Source organism: Acanthopagrus latus, chromosome 20 (assembly GCF_904848185.1).
Source record: "Acanthopagrus latus isolate v.2019 chromosome 20, fAcaLat1.1, whole genome shotgun sequence".
In the NCBI taxonomy this organism is placed as follows: Eukaryota; Metazoa; Chordata; class Actinopteri; order Spariformes; family Sparidae; genus Acanthopagrus; species Acanthopagrus latus.
In genome coordinates, this window is record NC_051058.1 from 19063457 (window position 1) to 19077007 (window position 13551).

Genomic DNA, 13551 nt, shown 5'->3' on the forward strand with positions numbered 1-13551 from the left:
TGACATCACATCATGAATCTAAATCCAGTATTCACGCTTTTTTAGCTCTGTTTTGGTCTCCACCAACTCTTGAAGGGAATATTTGTCTCTTTAGCTGCTAAATGCTGCACTGTTGTTTGGTAACTGTTTGGAAATTTAATTTATTCACAGTATTTTATATTTTGTATACAGGAATATTTACAAATCAACTGAAAGTAACAAGAAATTGAAGCTGCAGTAGAGTAAAAACTACATTATTTTATTTTGAAAGGTGGCATAAAAATAAAAGACTCAAATCTACAGGTACCTCACATCTGGACCTCGTCACAGTCCACCCCTGCCTGTCAGTGCCGACTCCATTTAGAGTTGAACACAGTCCAAAGGGATTATAGCAGGAATTATAACACAAAAAAACTGCTGTAATCTAAATGCATTTCAGACCAGTGTACAGTAAATTGGCACTAATGCCGCTGGCAAGAAATGAGGGTGACAGTTTAGACAAGCATGAACATTGGCTCCAGTCACAGCTACTGTGGTCTGAAAGGAAACAAATTGCGGATGAAAAATACCCATTGCAGCAAATTTCTCATCAGTTCTGCCTTATAACAGCAGATAATTACAGGAACAGTGCAGCTGAGAGAAAAGGCTTTAAAGGAGACGTGTTATGTTCTGTCTGAGGTTGATCATTTTAGCGTGGGTCGCTACTAGAACAGGTTTATACGCTTTAATGTTCAAAAAACACATAATTTCTCTCTGTTTGGCCTCCTGTCTCTTTAAGGCTCCTCCCCTGAATGAGCAGTCGCCTCTGATTGGTCAGCTCACACAAGTCTGAGCCAGCACTGCAAAAAAGAAAAAAAACAACAGAGCAGCTGTGCTAGATCACATATAATGAGCCAAATTAGCCATGTGTGACATGGTGACGCGGTGTGATGTCACAAAGTCACAGGAATTAAAGGCGGGGACTACTGATGATGCGTTTCGGGAGCGCGGTTTTCTGTGGGAGAGAGGAGCTTCTGCTGGTGCCGACTTTTACCTTTTTCACTCTCAAGATTGTTACATGCACAAAAGTATAAAACACACAGAAGGAAACAAAAACAAAAACAAAACAAAAGTGTCTCAGGAAAACCTTTATTTTATGCCCTTTAAGGTAGATGAAAAAAAAAACAGCTAAAAATCAATCAGTCCATTGATGATGAAAATAAACAGCAAAATCAATCAATAATGCCAGTGATCACAAAATAAACATGCTGTAGGTGTTTTAAGACAAACTGTGACATTATCATAACTTTGATTCCAACAAATGGGTGTAAATAACTTCTCCTCAAAACAATTTTGGGATCTCTGGTGCTTCTGGGGACTTGGATCACAACACGAAATGGTATGCAGCCATTTCATGTTTGATTTCGCGTCTTTCTTTGTGTTTTAAAACGAGTTCCCATCTGCTTCAGTCATTTAGGAAGATGATGCCATGACGCTGTGAAGCTCCAGAATCATTTTACGGACCAACCAAACCTCACTTGGCTTTCCGTTAACATGAGTGCATAATGACTTGAATTATCGTTTTTTGGGTGAAGTTTTCCTTTAAACTTAGACCCGCAAGCTGTAAAAAGTGATGCTCGTCGTGAGGAGGCAGAGACTGGGCATGCCCAGCCCGGTGGGGAGGGAGGAGGGAGGGAGAGGAGAGGAGAGGAGAGAGAGGCAGAGAGTTGAGATGTCTGTGAGCTGCTGAGGAAGAACGACGAGGAGCTGCTGTCCATTTTACAGCATCACGTCTGATTCCAGCTGACGTGAAGCAGACCGTCCACACGACACACACACACGCACGCACGCACACACGCACACACACACTGGAGGGCTGGAGGACGCGGTACAGATGTGGACCGCAGTGTCTCATTTGCAGCATCTCATCGTCTCTCCGGCTCCGAGGAGACGAACGCTGCAGCTGCTGCTCAGACAACATCACAGTGAGTGGTGAGTACACTGATCTCAGATCTGTTCCGCAGTCGAGTGAAGGAGTGAAGGAATGGTGCGGTGTTTTTCCTGCCGCTGCCTCACATGCACACACACGGACACACACACACACACACACACATACACACACACACACATGCAGCAAAGTGCATAACTTGAGCTGCTGCTGCTGCTGCTGCTGCTGCTGCTGCTGCTGCTGCATCACGCACACACTGATGCAGGCGGCCGGTCCGGACCTGTAGGATGCAGAAGAGAAAGGTCATACACCTGCGCACACACACACACACAACACACACACACACACACCGCTGTCACTGACGCATCCGTGCGTGTTTCCACGCAGCCTGCACAAACCTGACAGTTTAAGTTTCGCCCTTGGCAGGAAGAAAAGTTGGCAGCGGAGTGTTTTATCAGTAAGGTGAGCTTGTACGTGAGGAGGGTTCAGATCAGCTTGTTGCACCTGAAGCCCGGAGAGGCTCAGGTGAAAGCAGACTGCTGTGTGTGCGATCACAGTCCTCTAACTAATGAAGGATTCAGCTGGTTCTGAGTCGATATTTCCTGATAAACACGAGCGTCTGAACACGTTTGCTTGATTGCTTTGCCAAAAAAATATATAATTTCTTGCTGTAATTGTTTTTCTTTTTTTTATTTGTGTCACTGTTCATCGGGGTTTCAGTTTAATGCAAGCAAACTTATGGAGCCATTCACAGATTCTTCTAGATTTCGCATATATTAAAGGTGCAGTGTGCAGTTTTGGGAGAGAGATTTTAATCAGAAGAATTTTTTCATGCCTAATCAAACTAAAGAATCAAATTATCTGTGTTTTCATGGCTGAAAAAACTGAATAAGCAAACTAATAACATAACAACTCCCTTCATTAATATTGTAGATATTTAAATTCAGGGTTTGAATTTCTTCTCCAGAACTGCACAGTGCTCATTTAAACGTAAAGCTGAAAGCACAGAGGAGGATAACAAGAAATAATTTCAGAATTTGTGAGTCTAAAGTCAGAACTCTGAAATTAATTGTGCATAAACTAAACCTAATCTGAATTGCACGGCTGTACAAACTACAAAAAACTGTTTTTTTCCACAATTCTGTTTGCTGATCACTTCCAGCAGTGGACTTTAGCGTGTTCACCTGGTCTTAAGTTTAGATCGAAGCCCAGGTGATGAAAACCCGTGTCTACTGCAGAATCTACTGACCCGGGTGTAAATGCCGAGTTTACACATTCGCATTGCACGAAAAAGCTCAATTTTAGCTGGTTTAAGTGGGATTTTCGACCAGTGGAAAAGAATTATTAAGCCGTCACCGCTCTGATGAAATCTAATAACGTGAGTGAATATTTGTCAGGATCAGATCGTCCGTCTGCGTCCTCCTGCTGATAAATGACACTGCAGGTAGAGTCTCTGCAGCCCGGCGAGGACAGAGCTGCAGGACCGGCTGCAGACCCGGTCTGACATCCCTGATGTTACCCCGACAGCAGATCCATTCCCAGCCGCCGAGGGCAGCTGGAAGCATTTTGTCTTCATTTGTTGCAGTTTATGAATCCCCCATCTGGGGCTCAGTCTAGACTCTGTCTCTGGGTCTCAGTGACTGGACGGTGGGGGCAGGGAAAGAAAAAAAAAAAAAAAAGAGACTATTCTTCTCACCTTTTTCCTGGAAACACACACAGAAACACACACATCTACTTCATCAGGTGTGAAGGGCTGTTTGTCAGAGCGCCTCTCAGAGGACTCCGCTGCTCCAGAAGTCAACTGCACTCTTGTGTTTGCTGCCCTGCAGAACTTCACCTTACTTTCTTTATTGCTGTCAAACAATCAGGTTCATTAGCAGTTTTTCGTGGGTAGTTGACTGCAAATTGCTAAATGTGTTTAGACAAGAAGAGTGAAGAACCCTCAGGGACAAGGTCTTTTCAAGGATAACCAACACCACCAGTGCGTTTATTCATCTTTCAATACTTTCTAGGTTTCTCATCAAATACAGAAGTTTGTTCAGCGGCCTTAAGCCTCAAACGACGACGCAGTTTTTTACGTGAACGGATTCACGGTGAAGTCAGCAAAGGTACGTAATACGCAACACAGTGTTATGTTGTGGAACAGTCGGGGTTAGGCACCAAAAATAGCGGGTTAGGTTCAGGGTAAGATCATACTTTGGGTTTAAATAACTACATTCAGTCTTGTAAAGTAAGTCGCGTAAGTATGTTATAACGTACAACGTAACATTAAACATAACATAAAGCGTAACGTACAACGTTCTGTCGCGGGACGTCGTTTGCGTGGCAGATCTACTCATCAGATTTATTTATTTACCTGCAGTGATTCAATCTGCAATTAACAGAATACAGTTAATTATGTCACAGAGGTTGTGGGGTTTTTTTTTAATCTGTTTGTTGGTTGGTTTGTTGTCAGGATTATAAAAAGAGAGAGAGAGATTTCCACCACACTTGGATTAGACCCCCGTTAACTGTTTGTTGCAGATCCAGATAAAGGAACAGATCCAGGATCTCACTTGTTTTTCCTAAATGTTGTGAATTTCCAACAAAATACCAACAGCTCAGATCTTTTTACTGAACGTCAATTAGCAGAATATCTGTCATATTTGCTGAAACAGTAAGAGACGTGGGCAGTGATGTTCATATGCAGAGAATATAACAGCGTGTGTGTGTTCATGGCAGTAAAGGAACATGTCAGCCGGTGCAACAGTGTGAATCACGGATGTGTTTTTAACAGCTTTTGGATGAAAAAGCGGGCTGATCCCTCAGTTAGAGGATGAAAGGTTGTATTGTTGGAGCAGGACACACACACAGATGCTTCGATGGCCGGCCTGTGTGAGAGCTGTGATAACAAAGTGGTTAGCGCGAACAGTGTTTGGGTTCCCATCGGTTCTTATTGGAAGATTGAGATGCTCGGGCCCGTCGCTGTTCTCACGTTATTAACGGTGCTGAGAAAACAGCATTAGTGACCAGAGCGGTCTTGAATTACGGCTTTTTTCTTTTTTTTTTCTCCTTCCCACGTCTGTTTTTATTCCTTCCTACACTCTCCCACTCTCGGCTCCCTCTCTCACCAGCTCTCTCAGTTTTCTGTTGCCTTTTTCTGTTTCAAGCAACTTGTGTATTTTTGCAACTTTTGAAGTCTGTAATGAGGAGCTGCACGGACACAATATTCAGTCGCTGACAGCCAAGAATACGTTGTCGGAGGTGTGGTAGTGGGAGTATTTAGGAGGTGAGAGCGCTGGCAATGAAAGGGCCTTTTAGCATTTGGATAGGAGCGAGCGCGTGTGATGATGGCGAGCATTAGCATTTTACAATCCTGCTGTGTTTCCCTGTAATGAGCGCTCGTCTGCTGCCCGCCGCTCCAATCTGTGAGGCTTTTTCTGTATGTTGGCTGCGGTGCAGATGGAGCGCTTTGCAGTGTGGCCTGGATCCTGTGTGATTACTGAAACGCAAATCTGTCGTAGAGGCGCTCTCTCCTCGTTACAAGCTGAAAAACACCGTCTCGTTGTGTCACGTGGCTCGCTCAGAAAACTGTGCAATATGAGTACGGGGCTACAGGCTTTCATTCTTGGCTGTTTGGTAACATCTCAGTGCCAGTAATTGATTTTTCTTTCTCGACACTTGATAGCCCACAATGCCCTGCAAAGTGTCCAGCAGCAAGTGATATCACAGTTTATCTGATTCCAAAGGGGTTTAATGGAGGAGCAGAGTTACATAAATCACACGATCTGTAATGCAACTCCTCGATATTTGGGCTGCTGTGATTTCTTTAAAGAGAAAACTCCAGTGTTTTGTCTTAAGGTGCATCCACATGTCATCCAGGAGGGACTCTCTGATAACGTAGGACGCCAAGAAAACATTTATTCTCAGCGTTTAAAAGTTGTTTTATCTGCACAATATCTGAAAATGTTGAGAAGTGTCGATCAGTGTTTCCAAAAAGCCCCAGATGACGCACTTAAGTGTGTTTTGTTATAAATATATTCAGTTTACTGTCACAAAGGAGGCAGGAAACTAGAAAATATTCACATCAGAGTTGGTGATTAATTCAACAGTTGACATCTAATCAATGAATTGATTAATCTTTGCATCTCTTAATCTTAAAGACTATTCTGATTATGGTTCATGCTAACTCGCCACCTCTTAGGTAATGACAAACAATAATAAACATGTATTACTTTTCATTTAATTCTATATTTTACCAAACGTAAGCAAGATATTGCTTTCTGAGGCTGAGCATGTTCACCTTGTTCAGCGTGTTAGCAATGTTTGCTAAATGTCAGCAAAGTGGCCGACAGATTTTATGTCAATTAATTCACCATTTTTTTGAGAATTTTCAATCCGGAGCAACTGACAGAGCTATGTCCTAAAACCATGGCTCTATGAAGTGAAATCTGGATACAACATTCATTCCTATGATAGACACCGAGCGGCAAACTTCTGCTTTAGCCCTGCGCTAACTTGAATGGGAATAAAATTATATAATGACGCAACTCCTACAGACTTTTGGAGTGTTATTGGATGTTCTGATGTTTAAACGAGTCGGGTTGTGACGCACAAAACAATTTTATCCATAATTTTGCAGCTGGTCCTTTCACACTGTAAGCTCAATGGAAAATCAGTGTTTCTGGGCTTCTGTGCATCACGTGGTTTCAAAACTTTGGTGACTTTTTAGGGATCTGAGAAGCAGCGACTGTTGGCTATTTTTGTCTTGAAAACTGACTTAAAACAACAAAAACTGTTGCCGATCGATTTTCTGCCGCTCAGCTTGTCATTTTACTGAATCAAAATGTCAGCTCCTGTTTATTCTTGACCTTCCGTAAGTGGAGAACGACAGTTGGGAGTGAAGGACAGATTGAGAGGAAGCAGGGATCCAATCATGATCCTCCACTTGTCACACTGAGGAGTTTATTTTTAAAACCTTCGATCAATGAGCGCCATTGTTTGTCTTCGCAGGACTCTCAAGTTCACCCACAAGGGCCGCCTTTGGCCGGTGGAGGCGATCAACATGGTCGTTTAATTCGATTGTCCTTAATGTTATTTGTCTGAAATAGAGCAGCGGTCGAGATGTTGTTTTTTCTCCCGGTGGCTGAGAGCCTAAAAACTCATCCACATCTGCCTCAGGAGTGCTGACGCTGCTGCACGCGCTAAAAGCTGGCTCGACCCGCGCTGCTTGGTGCAGACTGCAGAGATGTGCTGCTGCTGATGGCTGCCTGTCACTTTCACCTGTTTCACCTCTCACACACACACACACACACACTCAGAGGTAAAGATGTGTTATGGGCCGCTGCCAAACTGTTGACTTAAAGGCTTTGTTGAGATTCTGAAGGCGGTGACGAATCCCCTGTCTGAGGTACGTCATTGTCAAACACCTCAGAACTCCTCAAGGTTTTAATATTTAAGTAAACATAAGCTGCTTTAGCCGTAAGTTTGCCTGATCTGGGTTCTGTCTTCTTAGAGGACCCGACTCAGCTCAACATTGTTGCTCAGCGTCAGGCTTCATCCTGAGGAGGATGCTGCAATTCGAGTGCCAGACTGCTGACGCTCACAGCCGTGGCTTTATTTAGATAAATGAGCTGCTGCTTCGAGGGACGAGTAGAGGTCAATGGATAAAAACGGCCAACTGTTATCTATCTGTGCTATCTACTGATGCTGGATTTTTGGGGCTGATGCCGCTACCAATATCGGGGAGCAAAAGAAATGTCGATATTATACACAGAATATATACTCGATTGTGGTCACTTGTGACAAAGATATGTACGTAACGGAGGCTGGATACTTTAAATTGTCCAAAAATCAATAGCAAATGTATCTTGATATTTAGGAAATGATAAATTAGGGTTCTGTAAAAACGCAAAGAAAGTTTTCATATCTGTTCATATCGGATAACGTATACGCGAGGCTCTACTTTCTCTCTACTGGAAACTGACATATTAGACTTACGCTTTAAAACTATAATCTTGATTTGCCATCATTTAACCACTCAGAGTTCATTCTCACTCTTCAGTCCAAAATGTCTGTTACATTATGAAAGCTGAAGATAATATCATTCATAGACACGTAGCTGCATCACCATTGGCCAAATGTAAAAACATACGTACGTTAACGCATTAAGGCTCAGGAGGTTTCTTGAACATGGCTGACACTCACTTAAAATGCTGAATTTGAGAATCAGCCATGTTTACATGGAGTCTCAGAAGGCCTTTTGGATGATAAACAATAGTCAACATGTTACTTTTTAATAAAAACCCAAGTTTAAGCTTCATACATAAATAAACCAAGAAATTGCTTGCAGTACATACGCAGGAGGAAAAAAAAAAAACACTCATAAAATATTTGTTTTAAGGAAGAACAAAGTCGTTCGTGTTCAACGTGAAACTTAAAGTAAACTTTGGCATGTTTTGATGTATGTTTGTATGTTTGCAGAGGCACCGATTTTAACTTAGGTTATCTTAAGTCTTATCATTTGTTTTCTAAAACTAGCCATGGTCACCGTCCAGGTCACTGACTACGGATCTGGTCCCAAAAAAAGTTCAAATTTGTCTATGAAAGTATAAATTTGTGTTATTGGTAACAGATCGATGAGACTGGGTTGGTAAATTTAACCCTCAGAGACACAGACCACATTACAATGTGGTGTCAACAGTTAATTTATCTCATTAAATGTTTAGTATGTGTTGATTTTGGTCACAATCTGTCTATTTTCTTTCACGGTAAAACGTGGAAATGTTTTTGATGGCTCATGTTAAACAGAACATTGTAAACACTTTACTGATAGCTAGTGAATGTGACTGAGGTCTGAGATATTCTTTAAACTCTTATCCTCCTCCTGATCTAACAAAGCAGACCAGCCGTCCTCTGTGGCTCCACGTCTGTCCAGAGCTAATCACATCTGAAGGATTTGATCTAAATTGCTCTTGTTACTATTGTAAATACGTCAGCTAGAGATGCTCTAACTTTTAGCAGCGTTTCTTTGTGCTGTGTAAGTTTTAACGCCCTGACCTTGCAGTCCACGCGTGAAGCCTGTGTCATGACAAGCAGCGTCATTCCCAACTGAGCCCCTTTTAAAAAAGCTTTCAACTCACGCAAACTTTGATTTGAGGGTCTGGTGCGCTTACGAGGTGAGTCTCTTGAGTCTCCGAAGGCCGTTTTGGATGATCGAACGAGGAGAAAGTTACGGCTGTGAAGGCCGAAGTTTATCAGTGGTTGTAAATCTGAGAGGAAATCCTGCGTCTCACGGCCAGACAGCCTGACATTAGACGTCACTGAGATAAACAAGCCAAGCGACTGATTGGAGACAGAGCGCAGAAATACAGACAACTAGAGAAGAGCTAAAGTGATTAACCATTTAAGGTTCATATTTTTAAAAGTTTGAAGGACTTTACCGGGCATGTATGACAGCAACATGACTTCCACAACATGCATCTCTTCAGACAGAGTTTTATCTTTTTCTTGAGATGAGAGTCAAATACTGCCACACAGGGAAATATAATTGTTTTGTGTTTTCCTCTCAGTCGATTCTCACTTTGCAACTTTTTTTGGAGCTCATCTTTCGCGATTTACGACGATAACACAGGTGCAGATCTACTGCTGCGGCTTTAACCATAACTTGTGCTTGAAATTGGTCATAAACACAACATTGTGTGTGGAAACCTTCAATAAATCAGCGAGCGGAGGGAGTTTTATCCCCTTTAAACAACCCCTGTAGCAGTTTTAGCACCTGAGTGTGGATGTTGAGTCGACACGTTCGGTCATATGAAGATAAAACGGAGCGACGAAGTGTTTTGTTCATCCGAGGCCTTCAAGCTTCTCTTTAATATTTCAGTGGAGTGAGAGCGAGTGTTCCCTGCTCCTTCCCTCTGAGGTTTTTCTATAAGAGGTTCTTGATAAGTCACAGCGGACACGTCACTCATTTCTCTCCGTCTCCCTTATGATACTTTTTAATGTATCGTCCGTCGCACAGCATCTCCTCCAGCAGCATTATGTTAGGCTTTACACTCTATTGAATAATTTAAAAACCTGCACAAAACACACAGAAGAACAAACAGTGACTTCATGTGCCGAATATAGATGTTACACATCGTGGCCAATAATATGTCGATGCCCGGAAACACCTACCACCATAAAAAGGATAGAATGTAAAGTTGTTTGTTAGAAACGTTATGTTCCTTATGGGATTTTGGCATTAGAAATACAATTGATGAAAAAAATGACATTGAAACATTTTCTACAATGTGAACAGTTCAGTCTACAGAGTGAAGTCTGTCGTCCTAAAACTAATAAATCTTTTCACACTGTTGTACATCATTTCAAAGTCTGTGAGTATCTTTAATTGTTTTTGGTTAAATACATATATGCTGAATATATTTACACGGTACACATCAGTAAATGCCCTGCAATTTAACAATAATTATCTTTTACCACAAACTATTATAACTTTAATTTTACAACTTGTACAGTTATCAGCTTACAGAAAGTGTGTTTAATAATCATGAAGTAAGACGCTTAGTGGTGGCGACCTTTAAGTCATGTGGCCGCGATGTCGTCTGTTTATAGCCCAACATTAGCTTTTTAATTAAAGCGATCTAATCTACGCTGCTAAAATCAGGTGGAGTTCATCTGTGCAGATTATCTTGTTGAACGAAATGTGTAAATATCACAAACTTGTGTTTGACACAGAGATTATTTTCAGTGATGATCCAAAACACAGTCAAAAAAACTTACAGGCTTCTTGTCGATGGAACCAGGGCGATGCTAACTTCAGGGTTAGCCTACAGAAATATGTCATCAATACACCACTCTATAATGATAATAATAATAGTAATTATAAATATAATATAACATATACCACGGTGCTGTTATCATATTGTTAAAATCTTCTGCCACTGCAACCATACAGCCAAGTCAGTGAATCAAGTCAGGTGAATCCCAAAAACACATTTGTAGATGTAACTATATCACATAAAATGGTGCTTTAGGTTTGTTTCTACTGTAGTGACCAGCGTGTCGTCTTCATTTCCTCATCTTGTCATTCAGCTCTGAAGTGTTTTGGAGGAGGGGTTCACACATGCCCGAGACGTTGCCGCCCTGCAGATCAGACCACATGTCCGCTTTTCATCCACTCACATCTGCCACTTTTTGTTTTGAACCGCGTCCCACATGGAAGGGAGCTCCAGCTTGTACGTGTGCCTGGTCGCCTTTAAAAACGGCTGATGCCTCCCGTCTTGCACGTTTCCCTCCTCGCTGCACCTCCCTCACCAGTGTAACTACTCCACACTGACTCAGCATACATGTGAAAGGCAGAGGGAAGGGAAGGGAAGGGAAGGGGGCAGGGCTAAGAGAGGCTGCTGCCGGGGAGGGAGGCTGGTCGGACAGGTCTTCAGTGCTCTGCTTGGAGGAGGAGAGGGAAGGAAGGAGGGAAGATGGGAAGGAAGGAAAGAAAGAAGCACTAGCAGAAAGGATGAGACGAGATAAGCCATGTGGGAGGTGTAAATCCTGTTCGGATGAAGCGGCTGTGAGAGGAGGAGAGGTGAGTGTGAGTGTGAGATGAGAGGAGGAGATGAAAGATCCTGTGTGTGTGTGTGTGTGTGTGTGTGTGTGTGTGTCTGTAGTACAAGTGTATCTGCTGGTGTCTCTGGTTTGTGCTGACAGCTCGGGGTCGATCCAGATATACAACCTCACAGCTCTGCACAGCGATCCAGATGCGGGTGACACATCGTAACTCTCACGCACCGATGAGGAAAGTGGCGCTCTTTGGTATATTATGTGTGTGTTTGAGTGGGTGGGTGAGATTGTGAGTGTGAAGGCATGAATGAGGCAACATGTGCGAGGCTGTGTGAGATGAAGGACCGCATATTTCAGTTTAATCTAGTTGTGCGAGCGTGTCAGTACATGCACATGCCACCACTTGTGATCAACAGTGTCATTTAAACCAATGAGCTGCTGTTTATTTGGGCTGGGTGATAATGATGTTCGTTATTGGTTTTCAGCTACTTACCATGTTAGCTTTCTACGGATGGGATACAAAATTGGTTTATTGAGTTTGTTCTATGACTGACGTGTGGCGTCAACCCGAAAATTAAACCAAGAAATCCTCCTCCTCTCTTCAGAATGGATTTAAGAGTTTGCCGATATATTGTAGCTTTAGCACACTGCGACGTTATCTGCTTTCTTCGTCAGCGATACGTTTCATAAAGTCAGCCAAAAAAAAAACGCAGCTCATGTTTAGGATTCCTTCACGTTGTCTTACTGTAACAGCAGGTGAGCTGCGTGTGGAGGAAGCTTGTTGTTAATTATGTAGCTGATCAAAACAAACGCTCACCAACATCGCCAGATTTGCTTTGGTGGCTGTTAACATACCTCCCTGGGCTGACCACCCGAGTAAAATATATGTGTGGGAAACACTGCGACTGAATAGGTTGATTGCCTTGACTCCCAAAACAACATGAAAACTACGACGTGTGACCACTGAACAGTACCAGCTACAGGCGAACCGGAACAGGGTCTTTGTTGACAGTTCGGTTGGGTTCAGGAAAAGCTCATGGTGTGAGATAAATTCCGTTAACTATGTCAGTAACGTGAAAGAAACAGTACGTACGTAGACTTGCTTAAAATAACTCACGGATGACTTTTGGTTTTATGTAACTGTGCTTGTTTGTGTTAACGACCAGCCCCATTCTCCACCTTTTGTTGACTGTGTGTCGTACAACGTCATTTGACTTCCTCCTTTGCTCCCATCACAGTTCTGCGGCCACTAGAGGTCGCTGCCTAACAATAAACGTAAATATGTATCATACAAAGCTGCTCGCACAGACGGTATATACAGCTGATTTTATATCTCCCTTACAACAACTGTAAATTGTTGTTTTTACCATTTTACCATGTCGCTACCTTACGTAACACTGGACGTCAATGCTGTTATGTAACAAACAGCATCACAACCGGTCCTGCTGTGTTTCAGTTGAATCTCGGTGTCTTCTTGTGCGTAACCCATCATCAAGCTGTGGAGGTGAGGAGATAATAACAAAGTCTGCACAGGTGGACAGACAGGATGATCTGCAACGTGGATAACATGTTGGAAAAAACACCAACGTGCTAATCACCCTGCATGTTTAAGATTAAGAGGGTTTAAATATTTCCACACGAGTTTCAGATGTAACTACAGAGAACGAAGCTTCACATGCTCGTTGTTTGTCGTAAACATTAATGCAGCCATCCCTCCTGAAGTGCAGCGAGTGGAGGAGTTTTACAGGCTGCAAGGTCATGGCCAACACGGTGCCGATTGAATGCCTCCTCCTCCTTCTCTCCTCCATTAAGCCTCTCTGCATCCTCCTTCTCACACACACATACACACTTTTTTTTATTCCTGTGCATGAGTCAGAGGATTCGTCTCTTTTGTCTGAATGAGCGTTTGAAGGCAGCAGGGAAAGCTGGAGAGCGAGGCAGCCCTCGTGTCAAACGCAAACAAAGTCGTGTTTCTGAGTCAGCATCGACTCTTTAATTCCAGCTCTTCCTCTCTGGTTAATTCAGTGCGGTGGAAGTTCATTGAGGCTGCGAGGGGGATATTTTGGGTGTGACAGTGAGCCCTCGGCTGTTTCTTGGAAATTAGT

At 42.8% G+C, this 13551-nt stretch overlaps 1 protein-coding gene across 3 annotated transcripts in view; it reads left to right on the forward strand.

Moving 5' to 3' along the window:
- Positions 1-1155: 1155 nt before the first annotated feature.
- The window catches only part of LOC119009814 (PH and SEC7 domain-containing protein 1-like), a 73247-nt gene continuing 60851 nt past the window's right edge, over positions 1156-13551 (forward strand). Inside the window, exons 1-2 of one of the 3 annotated variants that reach the window (XM_037081436.1) lie at positions 1156-1950; positions 3919-4014. The gene's annotated coding sequence lies outside the window, so the exon portion shown is untranslated. Of the gene's footprint in view, positions 1951-3918; positions 4015-10943; positions 11472-13551 lie in introns of those variants that run through there. The other 2 variants (XM_037081434.1, XM_037081435.1) reach the window with 2 other exon arrangements.